General features: G+C 37.9%; 1 long non-coding RNA gene across 1 annotated transcript; it reads right to left on the minus strand.

The window, feature by feature from the left end:
• Positions 1 to 8,481: 8,481 nt before the first annotated feature.
• Positions 8,482 to 9,234, minus strand: LOC148420580 (uncharacterized). Its single transcript, XR_015866089.1, has 3 exons — positions 9,086 to 9,234; positions 8,860 to 9,006; positions 8,482 to 8,645 (listed from the first exon to the last, which is right to left on the minus strand). It is a non-coding gene; the product is annotated as an uncharacterized LOC148420580 (long non-coding RNA).
• Between the last annotated feature and the right edge of the window lie 2,805 nt (positions 9,235 to 12,039).

Genomic DNA, 12,039 nt, shown 5'->3' on the forward strand with positions numbered 1-12,039 from the left:
ACGACAATTCTCACAACTATAACAACAATAACAGCAACACATGCAGCAAACTGTGTGAAAATTTCAACAGAGCAAGCTTCACAAACTTACACTCACAATCACTTCTCATTTTCATACCACAGTCTCCCAAGCTGGCTATCATACGACAACATGCCTACATGTTATTAAGCTATGAAAAAACAACATTTAGAATTCAACGTCATCTGGCTATCCACCCCTGCCATAGCCTCACATCTAACACAACAACTTTGTGTATTTTATTTGTGTTTCAACCACTAATTATTCATTGCGAGTTAATCTACCATTTGAAAACATCCTAATTCTTAATTTAGTCTCAACTGATCCCATACTACATTTTTCCTTTTTTCTCATTTCTTCCTGTGTGCTGAGAATTAACCCTGTGAATGGACCAGTTTCTGCCCACAAACCTCAGGTTTGAAACCATCTCAAATTTGTCATTTTGACTTTTAACCATGCAGACTAGATCAAGCCCAATCTAACAATGTATTTTAGCCAAATTTCAACAAATATCATTGTTTATTTCTAACAATCTAACATACAAACATGTAACACACCAATAGTTACACACCAGCAAACTGACAGATACACACGCAGATCCACATCACACAACATACAGTTTACAACGTATATGCGGACTTTGTTAAGCACGTACAAGACACACTTTTTGCACACACCATTTCAAATGGCATCACTCCTTTGGCTTCATGTCAACCCTCAGTACTCAGATGTGGAGCTGAGACCCAGTCCCGAAAAGGGTCTTACTGCCGTGGCCACGGTCTTGCCTGGTTGTCAACTCCGCCTCTGAAAACCTCAGGTGTCTGGGTTTAAGAATATGGTGGTAAACTCAGGTACGAATTGTTGGTGTCTGTTTTCCACCGTTAATTTGGGTTTACTGTCTGGCTGTGTTAGTTGCCGACAGGTTAGTGGCTGCGGTCAAATCATCATCTGCTTTCCTTTTTTTCTCAGCCACCTTCCATGGTCATTTCGGCTTGGCTCTATCAACTAAAGCCTTGCATTTAAACCACTGTTAATCATCACTGTTTTCAATCCTTTCCCTGTCCTTCAATGACAACTTCCGCAACACTTTCTCCAATCCACCACAATCATCCACGTCTCCTGAAAAACCGTATTGGATTTTCCATTTTTCCACATACTTAGTACTTTCTCTGTTATCTATCTCTGCCCGACGTACTTTTTCCTTCGATTCATCCACAAAACAACAGCATTCCTTTTCCCATTTTTGCCTCCTTGGGCCGAGTTGTGGCCTCGGAGGACTTATTTTTTTTTTGTTCTCATGATTAAATATGTTTCCTTCGTCACGGGAGAAATGCTACGTGCCTGGTGTCGTGTCGGATACCGAGCTTCTACCTCGAAAGGCGGATACCCCCAGGTGTTTGTACTCACGACCGTTTCACCAGTTTTAGATTTCCCGTCACTCAGGACAACCACTCCACATTCATTCCACACTCATACATCACAGAAATGATCAGTAACTGTGCACCGGATGTTAAACTTTCTCTTTTTTAAGTCAGGCTGTTTGTTCAAAGTCCAATTGACCGTACGTTTAAGGTCCAATGGACCAGCCGTTTAAGGTCCGATGGACCGTTCGTTTAAGGTCCGATGGACCGCTCGTTTAAAGTCCGATGGACCGCACGTTTAAGGTCCGATGGACCGCTCGTTTAACTAGAAAATGTGCAATTCCTGAAGAAATTGCGTGTGAAGGTGAAACCGTTGAAGGTTTGGGAGTTGAAAAGTGAAATGATGTGGAACGATTGAATGTGTGAATCTGTGAAGAAATATGAATACAAAGTTGGAAAACTGAAAAAAAGTTGAACTGTGGAATTTGAAGATGAATGAAAAACTGAAAAAAGTTGAACTGTAGAATGATGTGAATCTGTGAAAAATTATGAATCCTACAAAGTTGAAAAACTGAGAAACTGAAAAAAAAACGAATGTTTGAATCATAAAACAGTGTGGATGATCCGAAGTAAAAGCAGAAGAGAAAATACAAAGTTTTTCAACTTTGTATTATTCACAATTCTTCACTGTTTCACATCAATCCACAATCCACCTCATTCAAATGATTAGCTCATTAACAGAAGTTTAAAAATGATCCCTAATCAAACTTTTTCAGTTTTTTTACTGCTTGAAATTTGAATAATACAAAGTTTGAAAAACTGAAAAAAACTGAATGTATGAATCAAGCTGAGTTCACCAAGCCAGATGCTGTACTAGGTGGAAGCAGTAGTGAGAGGTAATGAGACGTCGAAGAAAATATCCAAGATGGCCACCCATGAGGGCAGATGGGAGTTGGAGTCTTCGGTGATCTAAGATGGCCGCCCGATGGCATCATGGGAAATGGAGTACTTTGTGTAACTAAACTATAGGTGTCAAACTCCAGTCATTCGAGGGCTTGTATCCTGCATGTTTTTGAATCACACCATTCACTTAACATCAGGCCATTTTTACGGTAGAAAAACTTGAATTGTAGCTGAAAGTTGAACTGTGGAATAATGTTAATGTGAAGAAATATGAAAAACACAAAGTTGAAAACTGAAAACAAAAACGAATGTTTGAATCATAAAAAAGTGTGGATGATCCGAAGTAAAAGCAGAAGAGAAAAAACAACTGTAAACGGGAAACGCGATGTTGAAACGTGATTGAAGAATGGCGGATGAAGAATGGCAAAGATGTGCCCACCAGATGTGCCCAAGATGGTGGGTAAAAATGGATGGGGGGCATTGGGGGAATTGATTAAAGTTGGAACTTTAGGAATCGGATGAAGAATGGCAAAGATACAAGGGAAAAACTGAAAAAGTGGAATTGTGGGTAATTTTTGAATCATGGGAAGAGTAAAATGGATAAACCAATGGAATGGCTGGAATTGGGGGAATCAAGTAAAGTTGGAACGGTAAAAATCGGATGAAAAATGGCAAAAATATAAAGGAAAAACTGAAAAAGTGGAATTGTGGGTAATATTTTAATCATGCGAAGAGAAAAATGGATAGACCAATGGAATGGCGGGAATCGATTAAAGTTGGAACGGTGGTGAGGAAAATGGGAATGAGGAATTATGGGTAAAATTATTAAAATAGTTATGAATTACTGGAAGATATGAATGAGTAATGTTGAGTTTGAAATGTATTAACTGAATGATGTGAATGTGAAGTGGAGAAGCTTCACGTAAGAAATGTTAAATCTGCCATTGAGAACGAATTATGAATTGTTATAGGTGAAAAATATGGAATTATGGGAAAATATGAATATTTATAAACTATAGGAATGATTGGAATGAGCCATAAGGCAGAATGAATGAATTAATTGTTATGAATATGAAAAAGGAAAGCTCAAAATGTGAATTGATGAATGGGAAATGAATGGGAAGCCCTCCCATTGGAAATGAATTATGAATATTTAAAGATGGAAAAATGTTGAATTATGGGAAAATATTGAAATGTATTAATTACTGGAATGATGGGAAGGATCCCTAAGACGAGATGAATGAGTTAAATATTGAAAATATGAAAAGGGAAAGCTGTAATAATGAAATGAAAAATGACCCAATGTAAGTCAATGGAAATTTTTGGGGTGGAAAACCAGGAATTCTGGGAAAACTGTGAATATTTGGAATGTGAAAAATGGAAGCCCCTCATTCCTGAATAAGTGGAATAGCATGAAAATGGAACAAGTTGAATTAAATAAACTGGGAATGAGTTGAAATGTGCCGAAAAACAGGGCGGAATAACAATAACTAGAAAATGTGCAATTTCTGAAGAAATTGCGTGTGAAGGTGAAACCATTGAAGGTTTGGGAGTTGAAAAGTGGAATGATGTTGAACGATTGAATGGTGTGAATCTGTGAAGAAATATGAATACAAAGTTGAAAAACTGAAAAAAAGTTGAACTGTGGAATTTGAAGATGAATGAAAAACTGAAAAAAGTTGAACTGTAGAATGATTTGAATCTGTGAAAAATTATGAATCCTACAAAGTTGAAAAACTGAGAAACTGAAAAAAAAACGAATGTTTGAATCGTAAAAAAGTGTGGATGATCCGAAGTAAAAGCAGAAGAGAAAATACAAAGTTTTTCAACTTTGTATTATTCACATTTCTTCACTGTTTCACATCAATCCACAATCCACCTCATTCAATCCACCTCATTCAAATGATTAGCTCATTATCAGGAGTTTAAAAATGATCCCTAATCAAACTTTTTCAGTTTTTTTACTGCTTGAAATATGAATAATACAAAGTTGAAAAACTGAAAAAAACTGAATGTATGAATCAAGCTGAGTTCACCAAGCCAGATGCTGTACGAGGTGGAAGCAGAAGTGAGAGGTCATGAGACTCTAAGAAAATATCCAAGATGGCCGCCCATGAGGGCAGATGGGAGTTGGAGTCTTCAGTGGTCTAAGATGGCCGCCCGATGGCATCATGGGAAATGGTGTACTTTGTGTAACTAAACTATAGGTTTCAAACTCCAGTCCGCGAGGGCTTGTATCCTGCATGTTTTTGAATCACAGCATTCACTTAACATTAGGCCATTTTTTACGGTAGAAAAACTTGAATTGTAGCTGAAAGTTGAACTGTGGTATAATGTTAATGTGAAGAAATATGAATAATACAAAGTTGAAAAATTTAAAAAAGTTGAACTGTGGAATGATGTGAATGTGTGAAAAAATATGAATAACACAAAGTTGGAAACTAAAAAAAAAACGAATGTTTGAATTATAAAAAAAGTGTGGATGATCTGAACTAAAAGCAGAAGAGAAAAAACAACTGTAAACGTGAAACGCGATTTGCCCGAACCGGGACACGGACGTGTTGAAGATGACAACTCTAACACTGGGCCACTGGGGGGCGGTGTCAGACCACACTGTGAAAGCTTTAAATAAAGGGAATGAAGTATGTTTGAACGTGAATCTGTGAAGTATTACGAATAATACAAAGATAAAAAAAACTGAGAAAAGTTCAACTGTCGAATGAAAAGTAAGATGAAATGAAAGTAAGAACAGTTTGAATATGTTGAATATGTTTGAATAGTTACAATATGTTACATCATATGCTCACATGACTCTATATTAGCTTAGAATAACATAAACAACACAGGCAAACATACCGTACAATGATAGGAAGAATGAATTCAACCCAATCGTTCCAAAATGTGCGTTAGGTAGGAAAGGGTTAATAGAGCCGAATAGATTTGAGTGGGCGGTGACGTCACTCCCTTACTGAGTAAGGATTACATTGGCACACACGGCAAACATGCGACAAACATGCACATTTTGTGGATGAAACTTTAACGTGAATACTAAAAGTGAAGTATGAAAAGAACGGTATATCTGCCTTTAGCAATTATACCAAACTTAGGTGCAATAACAACTTAAACATTAATGGACAAAGTGAAGCAGTGCAAACATAAACATGTATCATGTTAACATGTTAGGTAGGAAAGGGTTAATGGAGCCGAATAGATTTGAGTGGGCAGTGACGTCACTCCCTTACGAGGAAGGATCACATTGGCACACACGGCAAACATGCGACAAACATGCACATTTCGTGGATGAAACTTTTAACGTGAATACTAAAAGTGAAAAATGAAAAGTACGGTATATCTGCCTTTAGCAATTATACCAAACTTAGGTGCAATAACAACTTAGACATTAATGGACAAAGTGAAGCAGTGCAAACGTAAACATGTATCCAAAACCACGAACGGACAACATATTCAAACTGTACTTACATTCTCATGGACGCACGGAATAATAATGAAAGGAATTAGATAATCCACAGAATGATTGAAAGCAGAAAAAATGACTGTCCGTTACAACGATACCTGCCGACTGACCCGTGAAAGAGCAAAACAACCTATGATAGTGTAAACAGAGTCCTGATTGGTAGTGGAGGAATGAAACATAATTTGTGATTAGTTGCTAGGCGGTTGCTAGGAAGATCACATGACCACAGGAGAAACATGTCCAGACGTAAATAGTAATAACAGAACGATTCAAACACGAAATCGTTAAGTATAATCAGAAACTTCTTAACAACACCATTCACTTAACATTAGACAATTTTTACGGTACAAAAACTTGAATTGTAGCTGAAAGTTGAACTGTAAACGTGAAACGCGATTTGCCCGAACCGGGACACGGACATGTTGAAGATGACAACTCTACCACTGGGCCACTGGGGGGCAGTGTAAGACCACACTGTAAAAGCTTGAAATATAGGGAATGAAGTATTTTTGAACGTGAATCTATGAAGAACTACGAATAATACAAAGTTAAAAAACTGAAAAAAGTTCAACTGTGGAATGAAAAGATGAAATGAAAGTAAGAACAGTTTGAAAAGGCTAAATTCTTTAAATATGAATAGTATAAAAAACGTAAATTGTAGGAAAACGATGAATAGTTGAACCTTGAAAAATAAAAAAGCACTTCACGTGAATATGTGGAATGATATGAAGTTCGAACGGCATGAATTGGATGAACTGGGAAGGAATTGAAACCAAAAAAAAATACTGAATTAACTGAAAAAAAACACTGAATGTGTGAAAAGACACAGCGGGGATCGAACGCACGAACATGTAGTAGATATACGTCAACAGAACGTCTGAGCCACGGGAAATGACGAAAACGTGAACGCTTTAAAAGGAAGTAGGAAGAACGCTCCAATCACTTAACATTAGGCCGTTTTTACGGTACAAAAACTTAAATTGTAGGTAAACGATTAAAAGTTGAAACTTGAAAAATAGACCCGCACTAACTAAAAAAGACTCACACAACTAAAAAATGACGCAGCCTGGGATTGAACCCACGACCATGAAGTGCGAATGCGGTACACAAATCCCATGAGCCACCGCGACATAGGAAATATCGAAAACGTTAAAGTTTAAAAATAAAGCACGAAGACTTAACATTAGGCCATTTTTACGGTACAAAAACTTAAATTGTAGGAAAACGATGAAAAGTTGAAACTTGAAAAATAGACCCGCACTAAACATGAATATGTAGAATGATATGAAGTTTGAACGGCATGAATTGGATGAACTGGGAATGAGTTGAAACGTACCTAAAAAACGGTCGGAATAAAAAAAATAATAATAACTAGAAAAAGTGCAATTCCTGAAGGAATTGCGTGTGAAGGTGAAACCGTTGAAGGTTTATGAGTTGAAACGTGGAAAAATGTGCAGTGTTTGAATGGTGTGACTCCGTGAAATGCAAAAAATCAAAAGTTGAAAAACTGAAAAAGTATGATTCATAAAAACTGAATACTAAGTAAGAACATTTTGAATAGGCTAAATAATGTGAATGTGAAAAATTCAAAGTTGAAAACTGAAAAAAGTTGAACTGTGGAATGATGTGGAATGTTTGAATGCTTTGAATAATAGAAACTGATTAATACAAAATAAGAACAATTCGAATAGGCCAAATAATATAAATGTGAATAATACATTGTTGAAAAACTGAAAAAGTTGAGCTGTGGAATGTTGTGGAATATATGAATGGTATAAATCATAAAAACTGAATACAAAGTAAGAACAGTTTGAATAGGCTTATAATACGAATGTGAAAAATACAAAGTTGAAAAACTGAAAAAAGTTGAACTGTGGAAAGATGTGGAATGTTTGAATTGTTTGAATAATAGAAACTGTAATACAATAATTACACCATACAAAATGTCACAGCATGTGGTGCTGCTTTTTGAGATTGGAAGATTGGAAACGTAGGAGCGACAATATGAGGTGTTCTTAACTTGACCATGAAGGCTGTCACCCGTGGGAAGGCCCAGACAATCTGTGGCGTATGTAATCAATTGTCAAAAAGCCTCCTCTGCATAACATATACACACACACACACGAGTGCGCGTGTGCGCACACACACACACACACACACACACACACACACACACACTATATCTACCAACAGCCAGCTAGCTAGTGAAAGAGTGAGAAAGATCAAGAGAAAAGACTAAAAATGTAGGGCCCATATTTAAGCATTAGGAATTGAGAAAATAGTCCCTTTTGAAATACTTCGTTAATCTACGGAATTCTTTAAAGCTTTTTGCTGTGACAAAAAAAAAAAAAAAAAAAAAGGAAAACCTGCATTGGGTGAAGAATTACACCATGGGTTTTAAAACTTCATAATTCTATGCTTATAAATGATGAAATTTTTAAAATGTCCTAGTAAAGTAATCTTTACAGAGCATGAATTTGCTGTAACTTCAAACGATGCACAAGGCTCATTTCGATACAACGAAGGTATTGTGTACTTAGACATTGTACCTTCGCAAAATTTTCGGTGTGGTTTTGTGCTATGCATGTGACAATAATTCTCTGCAAACTCACTCCCAAACAATTGACATACATGAAGACAATTTTATTAACCAAGAAACAAAACAAACAAAAAAGTCACTCATCTGTAACCACATTTGTACAATGACCATTAGAAAAGGTTACATAGAGTGGCAGGCCATCGGAGGGAATTTGGGGAGGCTCCTGAAAGGCCTTCTGCCATACCTCCAACGACATCTTTAAAGTCTTCCCTCCGGCCTGGAGCAACTCTACGTCAGTCCCCTCCACGTCCCAGCCAAAGATCAAAATCTTCTGTGCGCACATATGGCCCTGTTGAGTGGAAAGATTAAATTCAAATTCATGAGAAAAAAAAAAAAAGCGGTTAAGGTGAATTTTAGACAGATTTTTATGCCTTAATATCTAAGCATGGGATTTAAGACCATCTTTATTGGACTACGTACACATCTAGCTCAACGATGGGGTCTATAAATAGGAAGGCACCTTTTGAATAGAAGACACAGAATAGGACCAGTTATCTACTCACATCAATTTCTGTATACTGTGTGGAGTGAAGGCTCAAACCATACTCATTGACCTTTGCGGTTAGATGAGTAAATATGTAGGTTCCCCCCAACTCTAATTTATACAGGTTGGCCTCCCTCCACAGGGTCACCTTGATCGCCGCCTCATCCTGCAATAGGTTGAAAAAAATAAATAAATCACACTTTACTTGTGAAGTGCAACAGGAAGATTAAAATCGGGGTACTTACTTTTCTTATGGTGATTTGCCGCATGGGTACCGGCTGCTCCCTGCGAAGTTTCACCATCCGCATTGGACGGACCTTGAGTGGACCAAATTAATATAGAAACAAAGTTAAGTGTCACCGAAACAGTACTTTTCTTCCTCCCGTCACCTTAGGGTCTGTGTATTAGAGAGAGAGAGAGAGAGAGAAATACATGCACACGCGAACACTCACACGCACACACAATTAGCATTTACCTCCAAAATGAGAGGATGTGGAAGTATAACCGTTAAATGTGTGGATATTTTTTTGTATTCTTGTATAGATTTACAGAGCCTTCTTTGTGACTATATGAACCCATGTGCCCCAGTGTGTATACAAGTACATGAGCGACTCAAACTTACATCGGTTATTTGGCCATTCACTGACACCATCCCCTCAGGAAGCCGGTGAATAACTTCCTGAGGGGATGATTCAAGTGATGGGGGGTAGAGGAGAGTTTTGGCTTCATCCTCCAATTGAGGGGTTGGGTTTATTTGGGGCCCGGAAAATATTTTTGTGCCTCGCCTGCAGAGCAGCAAGTTGGGGCTGCTTTGGCTGACCGCGCAATTTAAAAAAACATAGCTGTTGCCCTCTGTGACTTTTACTGCCAAATGTTCGAAAAGAACCAATTTGTAAGTGTTTTCTCCATCACAGAGGGCAACAGCTATGTTTTTATGGCAGCCCTCCATTTTCAGAGTGCCGTTTGGTGACAGGCTCCACGATGTCGCCGTAGATTTAGGCCGGAGAGCGACCACTTTCGCTTTCAGCATAGACATTCTGAAAGAAAGAGAAAGACAAGTGAGAGGCCCGTTTTTTTCTTTTATACATTGTAAATGTGTGGAAAGTTGCTGAAACAGTACAAAGTAGTACCAAGTCTCAGACAAACTCATTAAAAATGTAGCAATAAAATGAAAGACACTTTCCACTTGAATGGCTAAGGGGAAGACCACAAAGCAGCTATTTAAATGACAATGTAGTAGTCAGTTTAATTATACAAAACAATTAAATTGTTTTATATTAACATAATACAGTTTTTAATGCGACAAAATATCGTTTGAGTAAGTCAATGAAGTTGAGAGCAATTATTTTTAGGTTCCATTCGGTGTCAGTGCTGAGCGACAAAACGCAACAGGTCTGTAGCAGATCTGTGCACAAGCAGAAGCTTCCACGTGCCAATCACGTTCATTGTGAGTGAAGACGCGGTAAGAACACTTCTTTCGGGCGCATGTAAAAAAAAAAAAGTGACCAACATATTCTAGTGCTTAGGACTGGTTTATTGTGAATTAAAATAATTGATTCAGAATTTAAAAAAAAAAAAAAAAAAAAAAAAAACCACCACAACAGCCACCGGAAAAAAAAAAAAAAAAAAAAAAGACTGGCAAATGCAATCAATGAAATATTGCAATTGTGAAATATGTGGGTTAGGAGAACATTAAATAAATCGACATTTCCAATTATTTGTTGGCTACCAGCAGTTTTTCTCCAAACACTTGTTACAATGACCCCTACTCCTAGGTGATTTTTCCTCCAGCTGAGTTCTTTTTTTTTTTTTTAAATCCGCCACGTGCCAGCTTGCCGAGATGTTTTTCCACAGGCTCCCACCGACTTCTAACAGCTTTTACAGAACATAATGCAATGTTCCGGAAAATAAAGCTAATACTACATATTTTGAAATGTGCAGCAATGCTTTCTATATGAAATATTTTCAAATTTTGTGTCGCTTTAATACATTGAGTCGTCCAGTCACCCCAATGTAGTTCGCAGATTTTAAAACGGAAATTTCACGAAGAGGTACATTCACTAGGGAAAACCGAAACACGCAGGACAATATTGTGGGGAAAGTATGCAGCTCTCTGTAGCCAAATTGCTTACCTCTCTCTTGCAAAGCCTGTGAAAAGTGAGCTAATGAGAGGTGAGCCCCTTTTTAAAGCAGTCCCGCACCTTAAGGCGGACAGCTGCAAATTATCAGTTATAATTATCAATTAGACGCTTACTCACGGGAAGGGGGATTTAGAAATTAAAACGGTAAAGGCCGCAAAACTGTAATGGCTGTTGTGCATCCTATCTCAATGCCTTCAGTGACCACACATTTTTTACTATTTAAAAAGCGTAATAATAACATCGAGAAGCACACAAGGGCTTGGCAACCGGCACCTGTGCATCCCCCTTAATTAGGTAATGAAGCCGCACGTCCTTTTTTTGTTAAACGTTTTATTTTTTTCCGCTCTGTTTTGAGGGTTGGCATTGTGAGCGGTTATTGACCGCCTCGGCAGTTTGTGTTAAATGCGCTCCGAGATTTTGCTTCTCCTTTTCTGCGCGACGAGGTTTGAGTTCATTTGACCATAAATACCCAATGTTAAGCGACATCCGTGTTTCAACAAGTTTATGATCGCGCGCGTATGCCAAAAGACAACAATTTATAAAGTAAAATGGAACACAATTCCGTGTCCTTAACAGGGGCACTCTTAATTGATTCGGCTAGACACGTCATAACCTTTAGACGATACTCGATTTTAGTAATATTCCTGCATGTGTGCGAACAAGGATGGACTTGGGCATTGGTTAGTCTGACTGCTTCTTTTATTGAAAATAATGCCGTAGCAACCTCAGCTAACGCGCTATCGCGATTATTGTAAAATAGGAACACATATCCGTGCGTCAAAAATTAGTTTATGCGGCTGACGGATCAAACTTCCTCGAATGGATTCGAGCCATTCTCGGGGGAAAAGAGGCAATCGGACAGTTGGATATTCCTGAAAAGTGCCCATCGGGAGAGATTAGAAGTGGGTATGCGCAATACTTATTATACACGTTAGTGGGTATACTTAATACACACTCCACTGTGCGCGGACATTCAGCTTCCCGTAATGTGGGATAAAGAAGCTGATGGCTTAACCCCAATAAAAATGGATGTAATATAGCCGAGATCAGACCGTGTA

This window comes from Hippichthys cyanospilos, chromosome 7 (genome assembly GCF_059441005.1).
Source record: "Hippichthys cyanospilos isolate Australia breed blue-spotted pipefish chromosome 7, RoL_Hcya_1.0, whole genome shotgun sequence".
NCBI classification, from domain to species: Eukaryota; Metazoa; Chordata; class Actinopteri; order Syngnathiformes; family Syngnathidae; genus Hippichthys; species Hippichthys cyanospilos.